The 16,955-nt window shown below is 37.3% G+C and overlaps 1 long non-coding RNA gene across 1 annotated transcript in view; it reads left to right on the top strand.

The window, feature by feature from the left end:
• The window catches only part of LOC116530449, a 51,948-nt gene that overhangs the window by 8,737 nt on the left and 26,256 nt on the right, over positions 1 to 16,955 (top strand). The window contains exon 2 of the long non-coding RNA XR_004260007.1: positions 12,891 to 13,027. This is a non-coding gene — a long non-coding RNA (uncharacterized LOC116530449). The remainder of the gene's footprint in view (positions 1 to 12,890; positions 13,028 to 16,955) is intronic.

The raw sequence follows: 16,955 nt of genomic DNA, 5'->3' as shown, positions 1-16,955 counted from the left end.
ACATCACTCCAGATCTAGAATGCTCTTTTCTTCCTCTATCCAATCAGTTCCTGCCTGTCTCCAGATGTAAACAATGTTCTTCTTCTCTACACAGTATGCATGCATACTTAATGTTTTCTTCAGATTCGTTTGTGCTTTTGTAGGTATCACAAAATCATTCCTTTTTTAATGTTGAGTAGGATTCCATCATATAAACATGTAGTTTGTGTATTCATTCTCTTATCAATGAATACCTGAGTTTTGTCCAGTTCTTGGCTATTATGAATCAGCCTGCTATGAGGGACAAGTGTTTCTCTGAACAAGTTTTCAGTCTCTTGTGTAAATACCTAGCAGTGGAACTGCTAGGTCATACTGTAGTTATAGTTCATTTTATACAACACTGCCAGAGACTTTTTCAAAGCAATTGTATCATTTTTACACCCTAACATCGTATAAGCATTTCAGTTACTGCACATCTTCACCAGTCTTGGAGTTTTAATTTTAATTTTAGCTCTGCTGGTGGTTAGGTAATGCTATCTCATTGTGATTCGATTTGCATTTATCTGATGATGAATGTCGTCTAGCATTTTCTCATAGGTTTATTGGTCATTTGCATATGTTCCTTTGTGAAATGTCTATTGAAATATTTGACCCATTTTTTAAAATTTGGATTGTCTTTTTGTTATTGAGTTGGAGGAGTTTTCACAAGTATATATTGTTGATACAAGTTCTTTGTCAAATATGCATTTTGTTAATATTCTCCCCCAATCTGAGCCTTGTCCGCTCATTTTCTTAATGTTGTATTTTGATGAACACTAGCTTTAAGCTCTGATGAAAAGTCTAATTACAAATTTTTGTTTGGTTATTCATTTTAATGTCCTATCTTAAAAAGTCTTTTTTTACCACTAAGTTGTAAAGATACTTCACTATGCTTTTTTCTAGAAGTCTATTGTTTTAGCTTTCACATTCAGTTCTAAGACTATGTTGAATTTACTTTTCATATGTTGCTGAAGCAGAAGTGGAGGTTTTTTTTTTTTTCTTATAAATATCTTTGTTCCACCACAGTTTTCAAAGAGACATTTTCTTTTCATTACTGGTTTGCTTTTGAGTCTTTGTAGGAAATCAGATGTCATAATGGGTGGATCTTAATTCTAAACTCTTTATTTAGTACCACTGCTGTCACCACTCTATCTGTCACCACTTATGCAAATATTACACTCTTTTGATTACTATACACTTACAGTAAATCTTGAAGTCAGATAGTATGAGTCCTCCTAGTTTGTTCTTTCTCAAAAGTTTGGATGTAATCTTTGCATTTCCTTAGAAAGTTTAGAATCAGCTTGTCAATTTCTACAAAAGAGCATGGTAAGACTATGTCTACAATTGCCATGGATTTATAGGTTAATCTAGCAAGCTTAATAATATTGAGTCTTCTAATACATAAACATGGTATATCTCTCAATTTATTTCGATCATATTTTATTTATCTCAGTAGTGTTTTGTAGTTTTAAGTATATATATCTTTGATATTTTTGTTAATTTATTTCTAAATTATTAATTCTATTTAAAATATAATTTTTCTTTCTTATTTTGCAATTATTGAAGCCAATATATAGAAATTGGGTTTTGAATATTGACCTTGTATCCTAAGATGTTGCTAAATTCTAATAGTTACCTTATAAAATTCTTAGGATTTTTTATATAAACAATCATATCATCTAAAAATAGAGTTCATTTTATTTATTAAGTTGTAATCTTTGGGCTTTTAATTTTTTGTTTCTAACTTTATTGCATTGGCTAACTAACGCCTTCAGTATAAGTTGAATATATATGATTGAAGTAAATATTGTTGCTTAGGGGCAAAGGATTCAATAGTTCACCTTAAGTATAGTGTTAGCTCTAGATTTTTCATAGATGCCCTTTATCAAATTGAGGAAGATCATGCTTATCCCTAACTTGCTGGGTATTTTTTAGCATGAAGAGTTTTCATTTTTTTCAAATGCCTTGTCAGTATTTATGGAAATGATCACATATGTAGTTTTTCTTCTTTATTCTGTTAATAGGGAACATTACAGTGATTGAATTCCAAATGTTAAATCAACCTTAAGATAAACCCTACTTCCTCATGATAGTATCCTTTTATGCATATTGCTGGATTTCATTTGCTATCATCTTATTAGGATTTTTGTGTTTATGTACATTAAGAATATTAGTCTGCAATTTATTTTTGTTATTGTTTTTGTAATGTCTGCCAGGTTTGGATATCAGAACTAATGCAGTCCTTATAAAATTATTAGGAATTATTTCCTCTGCCCCTATTTTCTGATTTTATGTAAGGTTTTTTTTTTTTCTTAAGTGTTTGATAGAATGCACTCATCTTGTGAGAGCTGCTTATAATCTTTCCATGGAAGAGGAGACTCCTAATAAAACTAGCTATCATTTTTTGAGGTTCTACAATGTATCAGTTACTATATTTGGTATGTTACATATGTTAATTAATTTAATCTTCACAACAACCCTGAGAATAGCTATTAATATTCTTATGTCAAAAATACAAAAACTATATCTGTAAGTTCCAGGGGATAGAGTCAGGTTTGATACTAATGGGTAAGCTTTTTTCATTCAACTAATTTAGTTTTATAGGGACCTATAGTTATCCCTATCAATGAGAAATCATTCCACCAGGCAAATCTATATCCACTTCATTAGATCTTCATTCATTCTCCATTCATTCATTCACTGAATCATATTCATTCACTGAATACTAATTGAGCTCCTACTCCAAGCACCGTTCTAGGCTCAGCAAACAAAACACACAAAAATCCTCGTCCTCGTGAAGCTTAAATTCTATTATACTAAACAATAAATATAATAAATAAGTAAAGACTTGAAGGTGCTAATTGCTTTGCAAAAATATAACAAAGCAGGCTAACGAGACTGGGGGAGTTCCGACTTTAAATATGATGGTTAGAGTAGACCACACTGAGAAAGTAACACATCTGAGCAAAGGCTTAAAGGAGGTAAGAGAGTAAGCCATTCTGGTCTCCAGAGGAAGAGCATTCCAGGCAAAGACAATAGCCAGCACAAAGGCCCTCTGGTGGAAATATGCCTGGAGTGAAGGAGCAAAAGTCAGGAGGTTAGTGCACCTACAGTGGAGCCAGTGACCGGGAGGGAAGTAGGAGAGAAAGTCAGAGACAAAGTGCAGACCAGATAATTTAGGGTCCCAGCAGGCCATTTACAAAGATGCTGGCTTTTAACCTGAGTGAAATAGGTGTCATAATAGAGTGTTGACCAGATAGGTGATGCAGTACAATATACCTTACAATCTTAAAGTGCTGTCTAAGAGTAGACAAGGAAAGCAAGGGCACTTTGAGAGGTTGAGGCGGGTGAATTACTTGAGGTCGGGGCCTCAAGATCAGCCTGGCCAACATGATGAAGTCCTAACTCTACTAAAAAAAAAAAAAAAAAGAAAGAAAAAAATACAAACATTAACCAGACATGGTGATCGGTGCCTGTAATCCCATCTATTCAGGAGGCTGAGATGGGAATATCGCTTGAACCTAGGAGGCAGAGGTTGCAGTGAGCCAAGATCTCGCCACTACACTCCAGCCTGAGTAATAGAGTGAGACTCTCCCTCCAAAAAAAAAAAAAAAAAGATAAAGCCAATAGGATTTCTTGACAGAAGAGGATAGGCACCGTGAAAAAAAGGAGTCACGGATGACTTCAAGGAGTTTATCCTGAGCAACTAGGAAGATGAAGCTGCTTTCAAATGAAAATGGAAATAAAGGGATGAGATAAAGAAGAAATTATGTTTTAAACACATTAAATTTGAGAACTAGCATGCATAAGCCTAAGGATGCATGAGATCTTTGTCCAGTGAAATCTCTTACGTTTCTTGAAGTTTAGGAATGTTACATACTTTCTCGAAACCAATTGCCCATCTGTGATAAATTTTTTATTGCCATTCTAGGCCAAAGGATTAAATACCTTGGTTATTCTTCCTATTTTGAAACCAACCGTATTTTCAAATACAGTAGTATTTCAGTATCAATTTTTCATTTAAAAGAAAATCACAGGATTTACTAATAATTTATCTTTATGCCATAGCTTACCTTTATCAGAGAAATATTCTTTGTACTATGAAGAAGTAAATCAACAATTTCATTTAAGAGTTCTGGGAAACAAATAGAACAATTTTCTTGAATTGATCTCTATTCTTTGCATAATTATCTTTATTACTGGGCCATCATATTATCGTAAATAAATTCATAAATTACCTTTGAACTTTGGCAGGGTAGTTACAGTTTCTGCTCTTTGAAACCTAGCAAGATAGAAATTACAGCATTGATTCACATTATAAAAGAAGCCACCGGCAATTCTTCATGCCTACAATAGAATCTGTAGTTGCAAAGAGTTGGGTCAGTTCTACTGCCCAGCAGTCCAGTAGCTAATTGTTACAATTATACCTGGCTTGCGACAGGTAATCTCCACCCTGTTCATAAGGCTCATTTTAATAAGGTCTCTTATGCTTTGTGTTGGCTCCCACTCCCAGAGCTCCTGCTAATTCAGCCAGTGTCAGCAGGAGGGAGGAGAAATGTGAGACAGCCACCACATGCCACCCCTCCACATGCCACCATCCCCAAGGCTCACACGGAGCTCACTCTGCAGGGTCTAGTGGTTGTGAAATGGGAAACTCCTATGCAACTTTAAATAGGAACTTTGGGATGTGAAGCTTACGACTGAAAGGGGACTACAACTACATCTTCCTTTAAATGGATAACAAGTATGGGCAAAAACAGAATAATCCCTGCAAAATTTTAGGGATTTCAAAGACTGGAGATACACCTAACATCAGTGGAAAGTCAAGGAATCGGGAATAAGGTATAATGTCCTAAGTAAAGCCTTCTTCTATTTTAACTAATATCTAATTCAACCAAGATAATTGAATAAATGTTTAATTCAATCAAATGATTGAAAGCATTCAACATCTGGCCAGGCGTGGTGGCTCACACCTGTAATCCCAGCACTTTGGAAGGCCAAAGCAGGCAGATTACTTGAGGTCAGGAGTTCAAGACCAGCCTGGCCAACATGGCAAAACCTTGTCTGTACTAAAAATACAAAAAAAATCAAAATAAAAATTAGCAGGGTGCCATGGCACATGCCTGTGATCCCAGCTACTTGGGAGGCTGAGGCAGGAGAATGCTTGAACCCAGGAAGCAGAGGTTGTGGTGAACCAAGATCGTACCAATGCACTCCAGCCAGGGCAAAAGAGTAAGACTCTGTCTCAAAAAAAAAAAAAAAAAAAGTATTTAACACCTAATCGGAGCCCACAATGCTGCTACAAAATAATGCATAGAACATTTGCTTATATTTAATGCACGCTTCAGCTATCAGACTGAGAGCATCAGAGCTATTCAGTTGTGGGTGAGTTTATGTGATTCCACTCTGCCTAGAAGCATGAAACACTGTGAAGAATGCAAAGCAGAAAACCTGAAGATACCTGAATTCATGCTGTACTTGAGCAAAAACAAAGCTCTAATTACTCCAACTTAAAATGACTTTGGAGATCTAATATTTTCCAAGCACAAAAGAATTCTAATTGTTTTGCTTAGGGGATGAATATCTAGCTAAAGACAAAGGACATAACGAAATAAATGAAAGTTATCATTCACAACATGAACTTGAGTTAAATACAGTGTATTTGCCTTTATGAAGGGGAAAAGAACTTTAATAAATCGATATCTTAGAGACTTGCAAATTTGGCAATGCTTCTTTAAACCTTTTAAATGCCCGCTGCCTACACGATTCAATTCATTCAATGAGAATATCAAAATAAAAACACAAACCCTTGCATGATTTTATTTCCTTTTTCATATTCTCTTTAGTTTCCAAAATTCTTCAACGTATGTTATATTATTTGTAATCACAAAAAATAATAACTAGACTATTTGAATCATCCTTTTGAAACTCAGAAAGTGTTATTAAATAAACTGAAAACTTGACCAGGCACAGTGGCTCACACCTGTAATCCCTGTAATGCTTTGGGAGGCCAAAATGGGTGGATCACAAGGTCAGGAGTTTAAGACCAACCAGGCCAACATGGTAAAACCCCATCTCTAACTAAAGATTCCAAAAGTTAGCCGGGCGTGGTGGCGCACCTGTAATCCCAGCTACTCTGGAGGCTGAGGCAGGAGAATCACTTGAACCTGGCAGGCGGAGATTGCAGTGAGCTGAGATGGTGCCATTGTACTCCAGCCTGGGCAACAAAGTGAGACTCCATCTCAAAATAAATAAATAATTAATAAATAAATAATAAACTGAAAACTAAAGTGTACATCAGGAAGGATGAGAACAATAATTTTTAAAAGACATTTTAAATCTCAGAATTTTTACAAATGAACCAAATAGAAATTCAGGCTAAAACTAAAGAAAAAAACTTTTTAAAGAATAGATCTGCAACAGCGAATAAATATAAGAATTTCTAGTAAACACAGAAAGGGGGATGAATCTCAATGACTGTATGTTTGAGCATTCACCAAATGCCAGGCACTGTTCAAAGTTCTTTATTTCATTGTGATCTTCCCTGGAACTCTAAAAACCAGTCTCCTAAGCCTATAGGTTAAGCAAATTCAACAATCACAGTATATTTAGCTTGTTCTTATGAAAGAGATAGCCTTGTTTCAGGCAATGTTTCTACCAAAGATTTAAAAGAAGGCATAGAACACCTGCTTGTTAACCTTGTGGGTGTGCGTTTATATGAAAACATCAAGTTATGCACCCTAACTGTATACAATTTTTATTTGCCAATTATACCTCAATAAAATGGAGGGAAAATACACTTCGTGGGCAACATAAAGCCAAAGGAATCTTCAAACATTCTGTGAGATGATAAGAAAAATAAGAGATTTAGTAGACAGAAAGTGCTATATATATATATTTCTTTAATTTCCAAAATTCTTCAACGTATATTATTTATAATTACAAAGATTAATAACTGTAATTTTTAAATCATTCTCTAGAAACTCAGAACGTGATATTAAATAAATTGAAAACTAACAATTATTGAATTTTCTCCAAACTGTTTTGGTCAAATAGATGCTCAGCCTGAATTCCTATAGTAACAAGGAACTCACTATCAGTGCGGGACATTCATGACCCCAATAATAGTGAATTCCTTGTCACTAGAGAAATTTTATATACATAAATATATATATGTAAATATACATATATTTTAATGAAGACTGACTGGCAACCAGACCACTGGCAGACCATTGAGTTAAAATGTGGTGGGTGTGGCTGGGCACTGTGGCTGATGCCTGTAATCCAACACTTTGGGAGGCTGAGGCAGGAGGATCACCTGAGGTCAGGAGTTTGAGACCAGCCTGACAAACATGGTAAAACCCCATCTCTACTAAAAATAAAAAATTAGCTGGTTGTGCTGGCACACGCCTGTAGTCCCAGCTACTCGGGAGGCTGAGGAAGGCGCATCTCTTGAACCCGGGAGGCGAAGTTTGCAGTGAGCCGAGATTGTACCACTGGACTCCAACCCAGAGACAGAGCAAGACTCCATGTCAAAAACAGACAAACAAACAAACAAACAAAAAAACTGTGATGTTGCCTTATTGGAATCTAGTCAACCTAATTCAAAATATTGCCTTCGGCTTGGTTACTCTACTTTACAGAGATTTAGAAGTAAAGGAGAAAAATCAAAAGGGACAAAGGACATAAAATTATGCCATATAAAAAATATTTGTCTAGGCAAAGGAAAGAAAGCCCAGACAACCAGGCAACATGACGAATTCCTGGTCTTCAAATATTTGAGGACCCCTCTCATAAAAGAACTTTTTAGTTCTGCATTTAGCAACCACATGGTAATGGTTATAAGGAACCGGATTTTAGCTCAAATAGAGTTTTCTAAAGAGCAGGATTATCCAGAGATTAAACAGATTATCACCAATGATAGTGAGTTCCTCTTCACTAGAGGAATTCAGGCTGGACATCTATTTGACCAAAACAGTTTAGGGAAAATTCAATAATTGTATGGTGTCTGGACAAGGTGATATTTGACTTTCTTTCCAGACCTGAAAATTTATTTGGAGGAAAGTTCTCAGGGACAAGATGGCTTTTTTTGTCAGTTTGAATAGAAGAAGACTTGAAACATGGGAGTTTGCCCTAAGAAACAGAGGAAAGCAATATGATAGGGGATCCTCCCAAAGAAAGATTGAGAAAATCAATCAAAGAGACATGAATGTCAAGTAGGGACAAGAGTGACAGGAGATGGGACACATCATTTGTCAAAGGGCGATTTGCAAGTACTTGGCATCAGGGAGTAAATAAGAAAAAGTTTTCTGCCTATATAAGTGTTCAAAACGTAATTCAGAAACCATATGCAGATACTAATGAGCATATCACAGATGGAAGGCATAGTTCAAGGCTTTGTTTTGTAGACAATATTTCCTCCATGACAGAGAAACACTTGTATAGCCATCCACCTTCCTACAGACAAAACAGAAAAAAAAAAGTGCCACTGGTTTCAGATTATTTAAATTAGATAAGCATTCAATGCAGCAGATGAGTCTTCTTCAGAATTTTCTAAGGAGGAAGGGATACTTTGTCTCAGAAAAAAAAAAAATGGCAATAAATCAGCAAGCAACAGAAATAGCAGGTGCGTTCATTAGCAGCCTTTAGACTTTTTCCACCAAGTCTTTGAAGGCAAGCAGGGAGTGGGCACTGTGGTATCTCACAGAATTTTTTTCAGCCCGTAGTTTTCTGATGTAGCAGGCTGTAAGAATTCAAAACACTAAATTCCCATGGCTCAGAAAAGTATATTTACTTCCTGTAAATAAACCCTTTATTTTTCACCCTGGCAGATTTTTCTTGAGATGAAAGCAGTCATTTTATCTAGTCCCTTCGGCCGTTGGTGCATGCACACAGCGTCTGCATTAGGAAGGAGACTCAATAAGGAAAGCTTGTTCCATGCTGTCCCCAAGCAGTCATCACAGCGCTCACGGGGGCCGCAGGAGAATGAATGGATGGCACACAGAGGGCAGTGAGCACTGTCAGCAACCATTACACAGAAAAATAAAGCAACAAAGGAAAGGAAGCACATCCCCCGCCCCGGGCCCCGTGAGGGCAATAACAGCAGCAAGAAAAAACATAAGTCCCAACCACAAATTTTATGGCAACCTTAAGGCCATTTTCAAAATATACTTCTTATCCTCTGGGTGGGATTTTCTCAAGTAATGGAGTACCTGATGCCACTGAGATTTCCAAGCATGTCATCAATCCAGAGTTTCCATTCACAACTATGAAATTCACATTTTTGCATCAACTTGCCTGCTTCTGTGCTGCTTTCATCCACTTGTTTATTTGTTTATGGTCACTCAATGAATACTTACGGGAAAATGTACTATATGCCAGTCATTTTTCTAAGCCTGCAGGCACAGAGGTAAACAAAGCGGCCTGCATTCATAGATCTTCATTTCATGGGGAAGGACAGACCAAGAAACAACAGCAACAAAATGCAATGGAGAATAATAACTGTGATGAAAATAAAAGAGTGCTGAGAACCTGGTTTAGATTAGAAGTCAAAGAAAGGTCTCATGTGGTGAGGTGGCGCTTGAACTGAAAAGAAAACACAGAGAAAGTAGACAAATGAGAATGTGGAGAAGATACTCAGGCAAGAGGAAGAGAGGATGAGCTTAGCAGAGGCAGGACCACAAGCAAGGTCAGTGCGGGTGCGTGCAAAGTGTGACACGTGCTACCATTAGAGAGAACGTGGGGCAGGTGATGGGGGCCTAGTAGGGAAGAAATGGGAGTGTGAATTTTATTCCAAGGGAAGTCATTTGCAAGTTAAGTGGAAGAGGAGTGTGATCTGATTTACATTTATAAATATCATTTTCTTCTCAATGTTGAAGGATAGTAGGAATACAGAATGGTGGGGTTGGGATAGTCTAATGACCCATTTCCCTCCTTAAATCGAGAAGATAATGTCCGAATTTAATCTGTTTCCTAGAATTATCTAAGAAATAATGACATATCAAGATAACCATGCTTTAGCCACTAGTAAATGGCTGTGACTTCACTAAGCTTAAATGTGATAGGGTATATGGTATCATAAAAGGAGTAAGATTAATTTTTTATCAAGCAAAGATGAATACCATTTATCTACATTCTGCTACTAAATAATAATTGCAGTTGGTGCTAACCCTTAGAGAAGCTGTGGGGAACAAGTAATGTATTTTTGCACCAAGTTAGCTGAGCTGGAGAAAGTGTTCCAGAGAACAGACTACAGACACACAACCCAGGAAGAAATGCAGGTTATACAACCAGTTGTTCTTCAGAGCACTCGCAAGGACACACAAGAATGGGGAGCAGGGTAGGCACCAGGAGCATCATCTTTGCATTTAGAAAATAACTTTTGGCTGTTTTATTTATGTAGGAATCACCTCTTCCGGAATTAAGGGCATAGCAGTGGAGAGCACCTGGTCGAGGGCTCTTTGCCCTCAGCACTCGACAAGGAGGTAGTCGGGTTCCAAGTTCCATAGTCGTAGATGTCTGACAATATCTAATTAACTCACTATGTCTTTTTCCCCAACTTTCAATTTCTACTGAAAATCCAAAGACCATTAATTTGCATTTATTATGCCTAGAATGACAGCATCTAAGATGGTGAGCTAGAAATAACTCATCAGGAGGCCAGATGCAGTGGCTATGCCTGTAATCCCAGCACTTTGGGAGGCGAGGTGGGTGGATCACTTGAGCCCGGGAGTTTGAGACCAACTTGGGCAACATAATGAGACCTTGTCTCTAGAAAAAAAAAAAAAAAAAAAAAATCAAAAAATTAGTTGGTCATGGTGGCGCATGCCTGTAGCCCCAGCTACTCTGGAGAATGAAACGGGGGGATTGCTTGAGCCCAAAAGGCCGAGGCTGCAGTCAACTGTGATCATGCCATTCTTCTCCAGCCTGGGCAACAGAGAAAGACTTTGTCTCAAAAAAACTAAAATAAAATAAAGAAGGAAGGAAGGAAGGAAGGAAGGAAGGAAGGAAGGAAGGAAGGAAGGAAGGATGGAGGGAGGGAGGGAGGGAAGAAAGACTCACCACATATGAGCTATGTGTCCAGAAAACATTAACAGCTGCCTCCTCTCAGAAATAGCTACCCTAAAATCCGTTGATACTCTAGGCATAGGACAAAACTGGAGAATATGAGAAACAGTTTTGCATGAATAAGCACAGGGTACCACATATGTATAATGAAACATCTTTAGAGAGTTTGGGCAATTCATCTTTCTTTCTTTCTCCAACCCGTAGCACTTAGAAACCACTAGATGGCACAATTTATTTTTTCTTTTCTGTTTTTATTTTTATTTTTTTCTTCAGGAAACAAGTCCTCACAGGAAACTGGCAGTAAAAATAACCTTATTCTCTGTGCTGCTTTAGGAAAGTTAATATTCTTTATATTTTCTGAAGAAGCATAAGCAAGATCAATTCATTTTCCAAATATGACGAATGGCTGAATATGTGAGAGTGCATCTGCATTTTTTTTTTAATTTTAAGACTTTATTCTATGGAAATAAAGTATACACCCAACGAAGACTTAATTACAAGGAATGTTCCTGGCTACATTAAAAAATATAGTAAGGAACCGGTCACGGTGACTCATGCCTGTAATCCCGGTATTTCTGGAGGCTGAGGTGAGAGGATCGCTTGAACCTAGGTGTTGGAGACCAGCCTGGGCAACATGGTGAAACCCCAGTGCATCTGCATTTCTACTAACCACAAGGAAGTTTGAGGAATTAGTATTCCTACCAGTGATTTCACACGTGATTCTGCGGGCCTCTTTTTCCCAGTGATCTTTGTCTCCCCTTTTCCTCCCTTCACTTTAATTAATGTTGGGGCACCCTCTGCATCCTATACAGCCAACAAGCTGCCAAGATCCATCTGCTCTTCCAACAAATCAGCTCTGAGCTTTATCCCTCCCTCTTCATCCTTGCTGCTAAAATCCTAACACAGAGCTAAAACTCTCACTCTTAGTTTTTCCCAATTACCATTCTCTTCCTTCTCTCCTGTACATGGAGATGCAATCAATATTCTCAAAATACTGCTATGTCTTCATATTACTAAAGACCTTATATTCATCTTCTAATATCATTTGAAAAAAGTCCAAGCTCTCATCTTGACATTAAATTCTTTCCATTATTTTTTGCCGTACCCACTGTATCTTCTCCTACTACCTCTCCAAAGTAAACACACCTCTCCAATCAACCCACATCATACTTTTGCAAAACATGATTCTAATCATTACGGTGGGTTTGGGATTGGTTGACTGGCTGGTTGGTTCGTTAGTTGGTTAGTAAAGTGTTAGTACAGTATCTTGATTAAGAGTGAGGATTCTGTATCCAGATTCCCAGAGTTGATATTTTACTTCTGCCATATATTAGATTTATAACTTAAGATAAGTTACATCTTAACGCTTCAGTGTCTTCATTTATGGAACGGAGACAATGCTGGTACCTCACTTACAGAGTTATTATGAGGATTAAAGGAGGTAGTAGCTCAAACTCTTTCAAATGCCTGGTCCCTGTTAAATGCTCATTGTATGTCATCTTCCCTTACCTTTTTTTCCCAGAGTTGTATCAAAAAACTCACAAAGCTGCGTAAACATAAATTGACTCTGCCATTCAGACTTCTAGGTTCTCTTCCAATCTACACAGTGAAATTATGTGCTAAATTTCAAAACAATGAGAACACGTTTCACTTTGGCCTGTGCCAAATACATTGTTCCAGGTACACAGAAGTATTTTAACAAGCTTTAGTAAATCTCACACGTGTTTAATTCTAAAACAAATTATTGCTGAGCAAGCTTTCTCTGGATTAGAGTATGCTGAGCCAGTGTTTTATTTCTATTGTAGGGGAAGAAATTTTTGGCGGTGGCTCATGGAGTTTCCCTTTACCAACCTGGAAATGGCATTCATTTTATTGGCTTTTGTTATCTTTTCCTTATTTACACTGGCTTCCATCTACACTACTCCGGATGACAGTAATGAAGGTAAAAGAAGAAAAAAAAAGAAAGCTCTTTATGGCTACTGTGTACTTTTCCCTCCCTATCATCTTGCTGTGTGTTCAAATTTGGTGTGGTTTCTATCCTGTGTGTGAGGATAACTTCGTTTTTTGTTCTGTGGCTTGTGTGTGCGTAACTAAACAAACGAAGAAAAAAGATTAGAATTTTGTAATGAGCTCTTGATAAAGCCCAAACATTTTAAAATATATATGCAGAACTATTTTAAAAACCCAATATCACATTTTTATTCATTGCCAGTAATAACAATTGTTAATAAGAGAAATCTAAAATTTAAATGATTCTGCTGAGTAGTTCTGAACTCACCACATTTCAGATAAAATTGATGACAATGGGGGAAATGATATATTTGGGGACCAACAATTTATATTTATTTGTATGTATGTATGTGTGTGTAAATATATGATAAGGAAATTACATATATTCATAAAGAATAAGATAAAATCATAAAAAGTAAATTTTATTTGTGTTTCTTAGCTTATCTCCAACCCCATCATTCTTGACTATAAAATAAGCGCTGTCTATGAATTAAAAGTCTATTCTCTGTCCTACAGACTTACAGCACTATCATAACTAGGAAACAAAAAGCCGCAGTAAATGGACATTCCAGTTCATGCTGACTCGCAAATTGGGAAACATAATTCGAATCCATAAAACCTTTTTCCTGCTCACAATTGTTTCCACTGTGTTAGTTTAAAATGGGTTTGGCTATAAGAAAGAGTATAACCAAAATAGCAGTTACTATAACTACATAATGATGTATTTCTCTCACCAGGATAGGCAGCCTGGAGGTAGTGAGTTCAAGGTTGACCTGGCACTTCATAACATCTTGGATCCAGGTTACTTCTACCTTGGTTCTTTTCATCTTCAACCTAAATTTTTGTTTATTTGTTTTTTGAGACAGAGCCTTGCTCTGTCACCCAGGCTGGAGTGCAGTGGTGCGATCTCGGCTCACTGAAACCTCTGTCTCTCAGGTTCAAGCAATTCTCTGCCTCAGCCTCCCAAGTAGCGGGGATTACAGGCACCTGCCCCATGCCTGGCTAATTTTTGTATTTTTAGTAGAGACATGGTTCCACCATGTTGGCCAGGCTTGTCTTGAACTCCTGACCTCGTGATCCACCCATCCCGGCCTCCCAAAGTGGTGGGATTACAGACATGAGCCACTGTGCCGACCTCTTCAACCTAAATTTTAAGAATCCACTCAACCTGGAAAAAAAAATGGTTGTTTCATTTTGGTGACTTAAAAATTGACAAAAAATGTAATTATTTACCAGTAGTGGAAATTAGAATGAAGCAGGGATGACTTTTCCAGTTTAGTACACTGTTTGCTGTCTATCTTATTTGCCTGTAAGCATAAAGCTAATGGAAATGTGTATTAGGAGCTATATTAGTTCATTCTTGCACTGCTCTAAAGAAATACCTGATACTGGGTAATGTATAAAGAAAATAGTTTTAATTTGCTTATAGTTCTGCAGGCTGTATAGGAAGCATAGTGGCTTCTGCTTCTGTGGAAGCCTCAGAAAACCTCCAAACATGGTGGAAGGCAAAGGGGTAATGAGTCATCACGTGGCCAAAGCAAGAGGAAGAGAGAAGGGGGAGGGGAGGTGCTATACACTTTTAAACAACCAGATCTCATGAGAAGTCACTGTCATGACGATAGCACCAAGAAACATGGTGTTAAATCATGAGACGCTGCCCCCATGACACAATCACCTCTCACAAGGCCCCACCTTCAACACTGGGGATTTCATTTCAACATGAGATCTGGGAGGGGGCACAGATCCAAACCGTATCAGGGGCCTTCCATGAAAAAGGCAGAACACGAAGAATTTCAGATGCATTATTGTATTTAATCTTAAAACAATCCCATGAGATGAGTAATAATAACTTCACTATTTCACAAGTAAGAATAATGGAGTTTTCAACTTTACCATGGATCACTCAGCTAATAAGACAGAGAGCCAGAAGTTGATCTCCAGCTTATAGGACTCCAGAACCCAGAGTGTGCCTAACCAGCACACTTTTGCTTGAGATAACCTTGAAAAAGATACTTGGCTTAAAAAACAAAGCATATATACTTCTCTTTCTTTCTTTGAAGGGCTTAAATTGACTAAAAACGATGTAACAAGATATAACTTACTTTCTAGTAAGTAGATAAGGACATCCAGGCCAAAAGAAAAATTAAAGTAGGAAAAAAATGGGTAAACTTGATATGGAGAAGGAGGCTGGCATGCCATTTCAGTACAGAGGACAAATTTGTGATTAGTCACTGCTGCATTCATGTCCTGGCTCTGCCATTAGATAATTCTGCCTTTGGGAATATCATACAAATTCTCAAAGCCTCTGTGTTAGTCTGCTCTTATGCTGCTAATAAGGACATATCCAAGACTGGGTAATTTATAAAGGAAAGAGATTTAATTGACTCACAGTTCAGCCTGGCTGGGGAAGCCTCAGGAAACTTAGAATTGTGGTGGAAGGGGAAGCAAACATGTCCTGCTTCACTTGGTGGCTGGAAGAAGAAGAATGGGTGAAGTTGGGGGAAGGCCCCTTATAAAACCATCAGATCTCGTGAGAGCTAACTTACTATCAGGAGAACAGAATGGAGGTAACTGCCCCCATGATTCAATTACCTACACCTTGTCCCTCCCTCAACATGTGGGGATTAGGGCAATGCAATTCAAGATGAGATTGGGGGACAGCCAAACCATGTCAGCCTCCATTCCGTCATCTGTGCATTGGGACAATAATAGTACCCTCCCTACAGAGTTGAAGTGAAAATTCAATAAAATAAAGGATGCAAAATGCAGAAGGGTGACTACTACTGGAGACTTCTTGGGAGTCTTCATGATTAGGAATTTAGATAGTGCCATAATGGTCATCATCATGAAAAATATTTATTACAAAACCAATACAATTTGTATTTACTTAATCCACACACTAGGTCAATGTCTTTGTTTTAAATGTCTAGTAATAGAATCCATTTCACACAAATCAATTACAAGGTGAGATCACATACATCACAAAAGATAAAAATCTCACGGAAGGTAAAGTTAGGGCCACTGAAATCCCTCAGGCAAAGCCACTGACAAATGGGTGTTTAGTAGAATTAGACTACCTATCCAATAAAGAAGAGATGGGTCCATAAGTACCCCAAAATAGTGTGAAGTGAATGCCAAAGAAGTGAAAGACATCTCAGAAAATTGATGATGCCCTGAATACTTTTTGCTAATAGCATCCTCTATAGAATTGTGCTATGAAAATCACAAGTAACAAGAAGAGTATTGTATGGAGTTAGGATGCCAATGTGTCAGAAAAGTGATGCTCTCCAACCCACCTAAATCAACATCTCATCCAGTCTTTGTCTAAAATTAACTTATAGTTGCAATTACAAACTGCATTTTTATTAAATGAATAACATAATTTTATTTTCATTATTTTTAGTTTCAAGTTTCAATATAAAATTTCATTCAAAGTTTTTTTTTAATTTTCTATTAAATTTTGCCCTGGCTCAAGTAAATTCACTTTACATGATCTACTCCAGTGCCATTTATTCTCCAATTAAAAAGAAATTTCCTGTTACAGAATTATAGCCTCAGAAGTGTTAGTCAACATCAGTTATCATCCAAGGATGTAGCTGGAGGCATGCTCTTAAGTCTTTTCACGTGCAGGAAAAGGGCCAGACACTTGGTTCTTTTCTTTCTTTAAAGCCACCTCAGAGGAGAAAACCTGAAAACACTGAACTTTATCTGAATACTGTGCTTCTAGAAAGCAGCTATAGTCAAGAAATTCCTCCAACTTTTTATTTTCTGAAATCTCCATACTCTTGTTTTCCAGGAAATGGCTTAAGGAGGAGAACTACCCTCCCTCTTATGATAGATAAGACTCACTGTCCACTCTC

This window comes from Sapajus apella, unplaced genomic scaffold (assembly GCF_009761245.1).
Source record: "Sapajus apella isolate SASKATOON/1434 unplaced genomic scaffold, GSC_monkey_1.0 scaffold67, whole genome shotgun sequence".
Taxonomy (NCBI): domain Eukaryota; kingdom Metazoa; phylum Chordata; class Mammalia; order Primates; family Cebidae; genus Sapajus; species Sapajus apella.
The sequence above is the reverse complement of the archived record's forward strand: the minus strand, read 5'-3'. Positions and strand labels throughout refer to the sequence as shown.